Below are 12,406 nucleotides of genomic sequence, written 5' to 3'. Positions count from 1 at the left end.
CCGGAATACCCTTCCAGAGCCAGCCCTAGCAACTCTGTGCATGAGTCCTGGATCCTTGGGTAGAGCCACATGCAGAAAGAGAAGTCATTAAAATGACTCCCAAAGTTTGAAGCAGACCACCAGAAACTTCCCAGAGAGAAGCAGAAATTGCGGATGGATAAGGCCTGTCTGTCCTCAAACCCCCATGTGTAGCTGTACTTCCAGAGTTCATGTCCTGTACTGTCTCTGGCTCGCCACAGCCCTGACATTTCCAGCCCTCAGATCTCTGGTGCTTATGTGCCCCATTGCATGTGTGGCTTCTGACTATGTCCTCACTCTGGCCCTCTGGCCTTCTCCCACACAGAGCCTCCTCTGCAAGGCTGTTTATTGAATCTAGTACAAGAGCTGCTCAGCCCCATTCCAGACAGCTCAGCCTCTGGGGCTGCCACAACCCACCCTTTCCAAAGCTGCCTTTCTGAGCGGTAGGGCCTAGGGCCCCATCTTTGGAACCACAAGTAATGATATTCCACCTGACCTCCACTCTAAAAGGCGAGTCCTGGCCAATGTTTGTAGAGCTCTGGACAACGCTGACATTCATTCTTGTATAAGTACCTCCTGCTTTAACCCACAGGACCGAGGGATACTGCCTTTGATTCCAAATGTTTCAACCCAGTGAAAGGCAATGTTCCTATAACCAGGACAAACATTCCCTCTAGTTTTCAGAGAGCCCAGGAGTGAGGGGTAAAGAGAGTCTGCAGGTAGAAGGCCCACAGAGCCTCTCTTCAGGATCTGAGTGTAGCCCAGCCACACTCCCCCAAAATCCCTGCTGGCTTCAGCGGCATTTCTGTGAGGTCTGGAGATAACCCTACCTAGGTAGCTTTCTGCGTGGCTCCTCCCTTCCTCGCAACCTCTTGCTCATCCACATCAAAGGTCTCCTTCCAGCTCCTCAGGACTGGTGACCCAGGGACCCTGACACCCCACTTTGTACCTCTTAAAGAAGCTGTGGACTATTTGTTTGGGATTGTACAGTTCATTCTTTTTTGTTTATGTATGTTAAGTTTGAAAGTACGGATGGAGACCAGGTATGGTTGTATAGTTAAATTACTGGGGGTAGGAGCAGGAGAGACATACCAGCATGATCGAGGACCAACGGGAGTCTCTGCTATTAATAAGAAAGGGGTCAGGAATTGCCCCTTTTGGCCAGGCCAGAGGAAGTACTCTTTGTGGCTGCTAATACCTCTTAGTGCTTCCTGTGGGCTTTTTTTATGGATGGAACCCACCATGTCTACCCCTTTATTCCTCCTCCTCCTCCTCCAGACACCTCTCCCAGGCCATTCTGTGCAAAGCATACTTGCACCTTCTTTTCCAAGTGAGAAGCTGAAGGACAGTCAGAGGTGACAGTGGAGAAGCAGCTTCTCATGACTGAGAGGCTGAGATGCTGCAAACCACTCTCCCATGATACTGATACTCTGGGTGGACAAGGCCCTCCAACTGGAAACAAAAGAATCATTCTTCCCATTTGGAAAGTAATCCCTGCAAGAAAAGTTGCAGACATTAAGAGAGACACTTTAAGAAAAAAAAAGCAAGTACAAACCATTGCTCCCTAATAAAATTATTTTTTATTAGGGGGTGTATCCAATTTTTTAATGTAGGATTTGGGGGGAGGGGTTGTAAAAATAATACACGCTCATTAGCGTTCCAATGAAATTCCTTGAATACACTGATAGCTTCCAGCAAGCAAAGCTAAATGAGACAAGTCCTCAATGAACAAAAAGCTTTCAATTCATATTGGTAGAGATGGTGAGGTGGTCCAGATGGATAGGGGTCTGGGTTGGAGTGTCTCCCCTCCCCTCTACTTCCTCTTCCTTGGACTTGTGTATAACCCTGGCTCTCCAGGCTACTCCTAGAATTGCTCATTTCGATACTTCTGTCAGTTTCCCTCAAACTGCCTACTTTGGGGGATCCTGACTCCCTCATCTTCCCAAGAATGCAGAAGTAGATTCGGTCTATGCAGCTCCTTTTCCACTGGTTTCTTTTGTTAGAATCTTTGAACTTATGAGTCAAGCACATTTTGGAAGGGATCCCTTTCAAGACTATAATTCAAAACAGGATACAGTTAAAGAGCAAGCCCAGGGACACTCAAGAAACCAAGACCACTTTAGCAAACAGGACTAAGGAATGCCTCTGTGCAGAGGTCAGCCCATCACATCCAGGCATCAGGCAGGGTGGGCTATGTGTCCTCATGTCTCTCCTCTCTCTCTTCCTGGCATTCCTGTTAGCTTGTTGTCTTGTTCAACCTTCCGTTCTTTAAAAGGAAAAGCTAGGTTACCTCAAAAAAATCATGTTTCCATTTAGAAACCAATGACTTTGTGTTTGAGAGCGGACCGAATGGCCTGCCCTGCATCGCTTGCTGCCTGGGTCTGGGGTCCTTGAGACTTAGTGGTCTTGGCTTAGTCCTGCATTGGCTCTCTTGAGCAAGAACTATGCCTCCAGGCCCTGAGATGAGAAGGAAGAACTAGATGCCGCTCTCCTCCCTACTTTAGCATGGAGGGACCAGCTTCTCTTCCAGCAGGGTCCTGCCAAGTTACCATAGCAACCAGCAACTCCAGGGTACCACAACAGAGAATGGCTCCATGTGCTGAGGTGTGAGGGGAGAGCAGGGGTTCTGGCCTGGTTGGATGACCCAGCATCAAGCCCCAAATGCTAAAAGGGAAGAGGAAAAAGGAATGGATGCCTGGGTGGGCTTAGGAACTAACAAAGGTCTTTGAGAGAAAAGAAAGAAAGAAAGAAAAAAGCCACTGAATGAGGGTAGGGAAGGTTATTTCTGTTCCACAAATCCTCTTCTATCCCCACCCCACTTCCATTTCAAAATAAAGCTCCCACTTTGAATACTGACCCTTTGTTAGAACCAAGTAAAACACACCTTTGAACACCAGTGTTACGATGAGCTTCGAGGACAGGTGGATGAGATCTCTGAAAAGAAGAGGGTCTTCTGGTTTAGATGTTTAAAGAAGAGTATCCTAGTAAGATTTAAAAAAAGATTTTAAAAAAGTTTTTAAAAAGAAAAACCTATGCTATTTAAATTGGAGCCCAGTTGTAACTTGGTAAAGGCAAGCTTCTGTACCTTTGTTATAATTAATTGTATACCTGTGTATGTAAATATAAGGCATTCCTATTTTGCAGTTCAGAACAAAAAAAACTTATTTGTAATATAGAATAAAGTTTATTAAAAAATAATAAAAATTCAGTTTGAGATTTATGTCTTTCTTCACATGACTGTCTGGAAGGGGCGCGGAAGAAGATGGGTCAAAGGTAGGCAGCAATCACTATGTGCATACACACAGCACCTTTGTGCTTCAGCAATGTGACATCCAATCTCAGCCACTTGAGAGAGGGCCTAGCTAGCCTCTGAACTCATCTGAACACAGTTCTCTAGTACTTACTATCAGCCATTCATGTTGGGGCTAGAGAGAGCACAAAAATCCATCCTTCCTTGGATCCTTCTCTCCTCTCTGTCTCTCTGTCTCTCTGTCTACCTCTCTCTCTCTCTCTCTCTCTCTCTCTCTCTCTCACACACACACACACACACACACACACATGCAGTAAAGACCTTTAACGGAGGTGTGTGGAGTTGAGCAGGACAGGGAAAGGGTAGAAAGGGAAGCAATGAAAGTAGGGAGTGGGGAAGAAGAAAATAACCTCAGCCCACCTCACATCTGTTTGTAGCCCTTCATACTGCTTAAAGTTGTGGTTCAGGGAAAGTGCAGAGCCCTAGCCCCAGCATCAGGACATCTGGATGCCATGCTTGGCACTTAGCTGGCTACCTGGGCAGATTTTTTCACCTCTGAACTTTAAGTCATCAGATGGAGAAGGCAGGGCTGGGTCTTATGATTCAAGGAGAATAAATGATGCAAGAAGGATGGAGGAAAGAAAGGAGAGACAGAAACATGGGAAGGGGAAGATGAAGGAGGGGAGGAAAGAGAAATAGAGGGGAGATGTAAGATAGATCGTGAGGTAACCTGTTGTTGGTAACTTCAGGTAAATTCTACCCTTTCCTGCCTCCCTATAGCTCCAAGTTTGACCCTCAGAGCAGGACTCTGGTGGTATAAGCAGAGTGCTCAGCAGGAATGGGGTATGTAAGAACTATGGAGAGAGAAAAGCCAAAGTAAGTGTGTCCTACCCTGGCTTCCCAATGTCCCGCCTTGAGTCCTTACAGAATATGACAGAACCGCTAAAGAGGAAGAGCAATAAGACTAAGAAGTAACAGCCTCTAGCAGACATAGCCAGCACCATCAGGTGACCCAGTAACCCCTTGGAAAGGATCATGGGAATAAATGGAGATGATAGCTAGAAGGGAAAGCCAGTTAGTGGTCACTCAACACCTAGCACAAATGTGTTGAAATCAGTCTCGTGTTAATCAGACTGACAGGAAAAGTGTAGCTTATGACCAAAAGGCAATGTCCTTCCATCCTAAGTAAAGATGCAGGCTGGATGCCAACAGTGATCATCCTCTGAAGGTTCAGCTTAAGATTCCACACACGACCCAGTGCCGGCATGGCCTCAGACACCTTCATCTGTATGATCTCATCCCTTGTCAGAACCTCAACCACCATGACCTTGAACAGACCACGTCTCAGTGCTTCTGTTCCCTTCCTCATAAAATGAAAATTATTCCAAATGCACTATGAAGCCTAGAAGACTGGGTGGGGGAAGGCTGATTTATACAATTAAATGAAAGAGGAAAAATAAAAGCCTGGTGCACCATGAAAAGGGTCATACACACATGCAGTATTTTACTAGTCATAAAAACAATACTGTGCAAGCAAGAGTGGATTGGGTCTGGAGCCTCAATGACAAATTTAGAATGAATCCTTTATTTATTCATTACAAAAAATTATGCCTTTTGAAAAATGGGTAGTTTTTGGTCATTAGACGAAGATTCTTGAAGGCAAAGACCAAACCTTAGCTGAACTGGCTAACTCCAGTTTATCACAGTGTCTGTTATGGAAGCAGCCATGGCTGACAGGTGGAGGAAGAGACAAAGGCAGAAAGCATAGGGGCTACTGTGCTCCATCATGCTCCTCTTTGTTTTCCTTACTGGCCTTATATTCCTTCTGATGTGTGTGTGTGTGTGTGTGTGTGTGTGTGTGTGTGTGTGTGTGTGTGTGTGTGGTGTGCCTGTACTGGGGCTGGAACTCAGGACCTGGGCACTGTCCCTTAGCTTTCACACTTCTGGCTTTTTGATGGTTAACTAGAGATGAGTCACCTGGATCTGTCCAGGCTGGCTTTGAACCACGATCTCAGATCTCAGCCTTCTGAGATATGATTATAGGCTCAAACCTATACTCCTACTAGTATTCCTTTAGGAAAGGAATTCTTGAGTTGTAGCAACAGGCTGTCTTCTTCAGTAAAGAGAAGTGGGTGCTATAGTCAAAGCTTCCCCCAGTGAACAGAGGTGCTTCTACCCAACACGGTGAATGGCAGCAAGAACAGGTCACTTTCCTGCCCATCACCACCTTAACAAAATGTTCCCCTTTGAACATGGGATCCAGGACTGCAGGGCTGCATGAAAAAGTACGGTTATCTTCAATATTTAGTTCCCAAGTAATTGCCTGTTTCCTAAGTATCTGGAATTACAGGCATGCATCATCATGCCCAATTTGACCAAGTCTTTTAAAAAAATATTTTATTGAATATTTGCCTCCAATATATACATCAAGTTTTGAAGCTCCTAATTTTCCTCAGCTGGATTTTGGACAGATTATGAATGAAGAAAACTAAGAAAATTAAGGAAAAATTGGAGAAAGAAGGAAGGGAAAAAAATCTACAGAGAAAAGGAAATAAGGACATAAAGGCAAGGGAGGATCAGAAGAACAGAAGGGAGAGGAATTTGAGGGTAAGAAAGGACACTGCTTGTCAACAACCCTGTGGGTGTATCTTTTGCCTGGTTCCAAGTTCACCTGTTTTGGTAAAGTTTTTAGCTCCAGGTAAAAGTGACAACATGGGCTTTCCTGGGAGAAACTCCATTTACCATCTAGGAATGAATCTAGCCCAGGTTGTTGCAAAAAATAAAGTTTCCTCACATTTGATTCTGATCAAAGATCAAACTACTAGGGAAGCAGAGAATTCATCCCCATTTAGGAATAGGAACTGTGTTCTCAACATAGGTCCTTGATCAAGACAGTAGCTATTTTTTTTGAGGGGGTCGGGGGAGTCCGGTCGTGGGGCCTGAACTCTGGGCCTGGGCACTGTCCCTCAGCTCTTCAGCTCAAGGCTAGCGCTCTACCACTTGAGCCACAGCGCCACTTCCAGCTTTTTTTCTTTTTGCTTATGTGGTGCTGAGGAATTGAACCCGGGGCCTCATGCATGCAAGGCAAGCGCTCTACTACTGAGCCGCCTTCCCAGCCCCAGTAACTATTTTTTAAGAGATCCTAGATGACGTATGGTTCTGCAGGAAAGATTCTTGCTCAGTCTAGCAAAGGCCCAATGATCTTCCTAAGAGAGAGGAGAGGTGGGACATATCCCACCCACTCCATGCACATATGAGCTTCTTCTAACCTTCCACACATTGAAGTCCAGAGCTGGACCAGCCATTACCCCAAGTTCACCAATCATTCCTCATTTTAGCATCTTCAAGATCTATCAACACATCACTGTGAAAACACACACACACACACACACACACATCATAGGAATAATCCTATATCTTCAACTTAAGGACCTCATCTCTACCTAAGCAGCTTTAGGTCCAGCTTCTCCTTTTTCTTCTACTTTAGTTTGCCTTCTTGAGTATTGTTCATTTCCATAGACAACACAGACTGGAAATAACACTGCTGCTGAGCTGTGTGAGCAGCCCACCTGAGCAAAAAGCAGGATTTCCAGCCCCAGGTTCAAATCCTGACCCTCTTTTTTGTGTCCTGAACATCCTGTCTACAGAGTAAAGATGACAACATGACCTTGTTTCAACCCTGCCCTTCAGTGACCGGCTCTTCTTTGGAGCAAGTTTCTAACCATCTCTAGGTCTTGCCTTTCTGGCTTGTGAAAATGGGAATAACTGCACTATCCTCAAAGAGTTATTTTGAGAATCATATGAGGTCAGAACTGGGAAGCATATAGCTGAGGTCCTGGTGCCTGATACATTTATGGTGGATGGCTGCTTTTATTCTAAAGAGCAGGCTCTTCAAGGAGCCCTTGTTCATGGCACTGCACCCAGCAAATAGTAATTGCCCTAAAACAGGTTTTTAAATGAAACTAAAGTACGTGCAAGAATTTCTAGACTGTACCATCCTGCAATACAAGTATAGATAGAACACCACTTTTTAATGGTACAGAAATAGATGACCAACACTGACAAAGCTGTGTGTCCCCTCCAAAAGCAGTGCCTGAGACAAGTTAGTGGTTAGTTTAGCTGGTTAGTGGGGACATGATCCCAAGGCTCCCACTCCCCATTGTCCAAAGACAGCTCAATGGGTTCTTCATTCAAACTGCTAGGTGTGCAAGCATTCTGAAATGGCTCCGTGGCTTTCCTAGGGTCAGCATTGGCAGGAGCAGGGCATTCAAGGACAGAAGTGACATGCAGTGTCCCCAAAGCAAGTGCTGTCAGGCCATACAGGACTTGCCATCGGAAACCTGATTCCCAGGTCTCTTACTCATCCTAGAGGCAACAGAGGCCACAGCTAGAGCCAGGGGAAGGTGAGGCATATTGGTTGCTCTTCGTCACCTCTTACCAGAGGCACATTTTCCTAACTGGGAGGAAAATTGATACCAGCTCCCTCTGCAAATGGTCTGCCTCAGATTGTGGAGTCCTCTGAGGCCCAAGTATTTATATAATGGTCATTCATAAGGGGCAGGTGTGCGCCATTTTGTAAAGCAGCAGAGAGGGGACATGACCCTGCCAAAGAAAATGCAGGAGTTTCATGGCATCCTTCACATCCAGAGACAATCCGGGCTCTATGGTTCTATAGTGCCCCGTGGAACATGGCTGCTCCCACGGAACTCCTAGATACCCCATGGAACTCTTTCCATCCGGTGTTTGGGCCTGTAGCTTGACTTGCATCTCTGTTTCTTGATGCTCACCTAAACACAGCCTCATAGACCCTCCTGGACACACTAAGGTCCAGTAGCCAACACCCAACTCTTTGCAGTCCTCTCCCCATTTTCCCCTGGCTTTTCTCAGGGAGCCTGCTGAGCTCAGTCTAAGGCCCCCGCCACAGAGGCTGCTGGTCCCTGGCACCCAGATGCACCTTCCCGGTGGGTCGCTGGAGAAAAGAGCAGGCCCTAGTGAGTTATGAGGCTGTAATTCCATCAAGGGCTTCTCTGAAAGAGTCGTAAACTCACATCCCAACTCTCCCCAGTCCCCTGGCCCCTTCTCTCCTCAGAGTGATTTACAAGCCTATAATTCTGAGGCGGGACTGCCTCTTATTTCACATCATCCAAATATTTTCATAAAGCAACATTGCTCTTTCTCTTGGCTTCCAGTCTCCTCCCACAGAGCAAACAAGCACCAACAGCATCCTCTAGTGGCCTAGTCCCAGGGAGGGTCCCTGGGTGTGATCCTCACGTGGAGCCCCCCACTTTTGCTGTGAGAAAAGAGGGTGACATCTGCCCTGAGATCCAGATGAACTGGGTCATGCCTGAAACGCATGGAAGATTTCTCTCTCTCTGGAAGTTCAAGGACATGTAGATGTAGGATTCAGGAAGCTTTGGTCTCCTGTCAGTCCGTTGATGCACCTCTATTAAGTCTTCACTTCGCTTCCCTATACACCCAGTGAGTCCCATTGCCAAGCCCAGTGTCATTTCTGCAGTCACAGTTCTGCCCTTCACATGCTTTCAAATGCTGAGATGTGTGTGAACATTCTCATCTGCGCCACATCCCTGCCCTGGCCCAAGATACCACCTTGCAGCCAATGGAATACTTATGACATCCCCTGATATTGTATTTCATAATTGTTCTGTTAGAGTACAAGCTTCATGAAGGCAGGGACTTGGTCTGACTGGACTCTGCTGTATGATCCGGCCCCTCCCAGCAGTGAAAGGATGAGCAAATAAGTGATCACTCGCAGCCACAGCATTGACCCCCCCCCAACGGATGATGGAAATAGAATCATTCCAGGTATAAGTACCGGGTCCCAACTGAAAGAGGAAGGGCAGCAGGGCTGGGAGAGAAACTTCCCTGCCATCTTTCCCTTAGAGCTAACTTTGCTTTGGGTGGAGGCTCATAACAAGTGGATTAAGTGGAAGAAGAAAGGGAAATGTTCTTAAAACTGGCACTGGGATGGGAAATGAGAGGGACACTTGGATGGGAAGCCACGTGGCTAACCTTTGTTAGCCTGCCTCGTGTCCTTCATGGGAGGTTGCCATGGTAATATGCTATTATTGAGGTCCAAGGACTTCTGGGTTATTCCTGGGGTAAGGAACAGCAACTGCCTTCAGCTAGGTACTGGCCACCTTCTCCAGCCCAAACCCCACATGGAGGCTAGCATCCTTCCTTCCACCTTCCCCACCTTCCTAACTTCTGCTTGTGTCTGACTTTTCCCTTTAAGATCTGCTCGTGTTTTGTCAGTGGTGGCTGGTAACTATGGAAACTACAATTAGGCTGTTTTGCTCAATGTCTCTAAAAATTGTCAAGTGCAGGCGGCGGCAGCCCCTGACTTATCAGAGGCCCAGCCCAAGCTCCTCCATATGATCTGGAACACACCCTCTGTGGCACTTGAGTTGATGCTGAAAGTAGTGGGGATGAAGGACCAATTTCTCCTTTAAAAACTTCCAACGCATCACTGTCCAGTATTTTTGTAACCTATAATGCAGACAAATCAAGAATTAAATGGAGGGAGAAAGAAACACAACATACAAGCTCCGGCAAGATTAGTCCTTCAAATGCTTGCTACCATACATCATGGGTCACTTGGCAGACAGGTTCCAGGCCTTGGACCGTGCACTGACTGGCTCTGGCCTGGAGCCCCAGGAAGATGGCCAGAGGCACTACCCAAGCTCTTCCTCAAACCGGATGCATCCCTGGTCAAGCCTCTGACCTTGTCTAGTTCAGTCCTATGTCCAAGTATAGCTCAAGGTGGAGGGTGAAGTTGCTCTGGGGCTCCTGATGGCCAAAGAAAATGTCTGCCTGTGACCTTGAGAAAATAACTATGAAAGAAGTACATCTGGGTCTTCACTATGCCTGCAAAAGTGTCAGTCAGAAGCCAAGATCTCCATAAGAGTTGATGGCACAGGCAAGGGACTACCCAGAAGGTTCTCCTTCCTACACAACCCACCTTTCTCCATGTCTCCTGCTAGAAGAGATGACTGTGTGCAAAACCCATTGGATCTCATCATTGATTTTCTGCCTGACTTCTGCGTCCATTCCCATTTCACAAAATCAAGGCATACGTTTTATATAGTAAAGTACTTAAATTAAGAGAACTGCTTTCGGTGGGTAGCTCAAAATGGTAGAGAACAAAAAAAAATAGTAGAGAGTTTGTTGGCCTTGGGGAAAAAAGGGTGGAAGGAAAGGAGGGAGGAAAGAAAAAGGAAGGGAGGGAAGGTGAGAAAAAAATGGGAGGGAGGAAGAGAGAGGAAGGAAAGGAGGGAGGAAGAAGGAAAATAGGAACAGCTCTAACAAGATATATAAAAGAGAGATTAGATAGGTAGATAGATAGATAGATAGATAGATAGATAGATAGATAGATAGATAGATAGATAGATAGATAGATAGATAGATAGATGGATGGATGGATAGATCTATATGTATAAATCTATACACACATACACACTCCACCTAGGTCAAGACATGGAGTAAATCCATTACCTCAGGAAATTCCTTATGATTCTTCCTGGTACATACAGTCATCCCTCCAAATCCCAGAGTCCTTCATGGAGAAAGATAACCAGTAATGAAAACATTTTTTTCACTATGTCTGGACTGAACATGTATAAATTTATTGTCTTGTCTTACAGTACAACTATGGTGTTTACACAGCATTTCCATTCTATCAAGTATTATAAGTAGCCTGGAGATGATCTAAAGTAGGAGAATATGCTTCAGGTATATCGAGGAACTTGAGAATTGTCAGATTTGAATGTCTTGGGGGGGGGTCCGGGGGAGGCACGTGGAGCCCTGGAACAAATCAGCCTTTTGGAGGCATGAATGGACAGTTTTAAGCTTTACATGTGTATACCACTCAGGTGAACATAAGCATACATCAGCCAGTACCCCCAAAGAGTTCCCTCATGCCCCTTCTTAGCAAATACTAACTTTCCCAACACGCTATTATTCTTATTTTTTCATATCTATACAATTTTTATTTCACTGAAGACAGTCCCTATGTACATTTTATGGGTAAGAAGTAAATTAAAAACAAAACCACCATAGAGCATATCCCCTAGCATTCTTTTAAAATTAAATTCATGTTGGTATCACTTTTATATAATTGTACAAAGGGGTTTCAATTCAATGTATCAAAAATTTATGACTAGAATGCATCTTGATCAATGTTACTCCTTCCCTCATTTCCCCCACCAATTTAAACTCCACTCAATACTTCAAGTTAACTGGTATCATTTTCACATATACAGTATGATGTCTGTATTTGCCCATTTCTCTCTCCATTTATCTCCTCTTCCTCCAGCCTCACTTCTTACAAACAAGGCATATTTCAGCTTCCTGGTAAGCATTTATTAAACTGTCTCTTAAGTCTTCAAAGGAGTTAACACCATGGGAATCCACTTGCGCATACACAGTCTGTTAGTTTGATTGTGTACATATGCATATGGCCCTGTATGTGTTGTCAAATATGTTTATATTTCAGATTTAACTTTTGCATATGAGTAAAAACATGTGGCTACTCTGATTTCTATCATCATAAGTTGGCTTTACACAAACTCCAATGTGTACTCAGTTCATTGCCTGTGAGCTCCTCCACATGATGTCTTCGGGCTCTTTCTGATACTGTGTTGATGTGATGATCTTTGTCCAGCTCTTATTTCTGCTCAAATAGTTCATGCCCTTCAGGTAAGTATCTGATAGGGGAGTTGCTCAATCATAAAGGAAGCATATGTTTAGGCTCTGAAGCAGACACCAACAAATTGTTTTTCAAAGTGATAGTATGAATAAAACTTCCATCAGCATTGTATGCAAACTCAAGTTGTTCTATGCCTTTGTTGCACTCAGTTTCATCATCTCTTTACGTTGGCCATTTTCATGGATGCATGCATGGTAAATTAAGACCCTCTTGTACTGTGGTCCTAATTTATATGACTGATGGAGAATGATGTTGAAGACTTGTTCATGTAATCATTATCCACCTGGATATCCTCTTGTGTAAAATATCATGCAGTAACTCCTACTACCTCTTTAAAAATTCAGATTTCTTATCAGAAATATTGCACGTATCTAATAGTCCATGTCTTGATTGCATTCTAAATGACACCTTTT

The sequence above is a fragment of the Dipodomys ordii genome, unplaced genomic scaffold (assembly GCF_000151885.1).
Source record: "Dipodomys ordii isolate 6190 unplaced genomic scaffold, Dord_2.0 Scaffold56, whole genome shotgun sequence".
NCBI lineage: Eukaryota > Metazoa > Chordata > Mammalia > Rodentia > Heteromyidae > Dipodomys > Dipodomys ordii.
Note: the sequence above shows the minus strand (reverse complement) of the source record.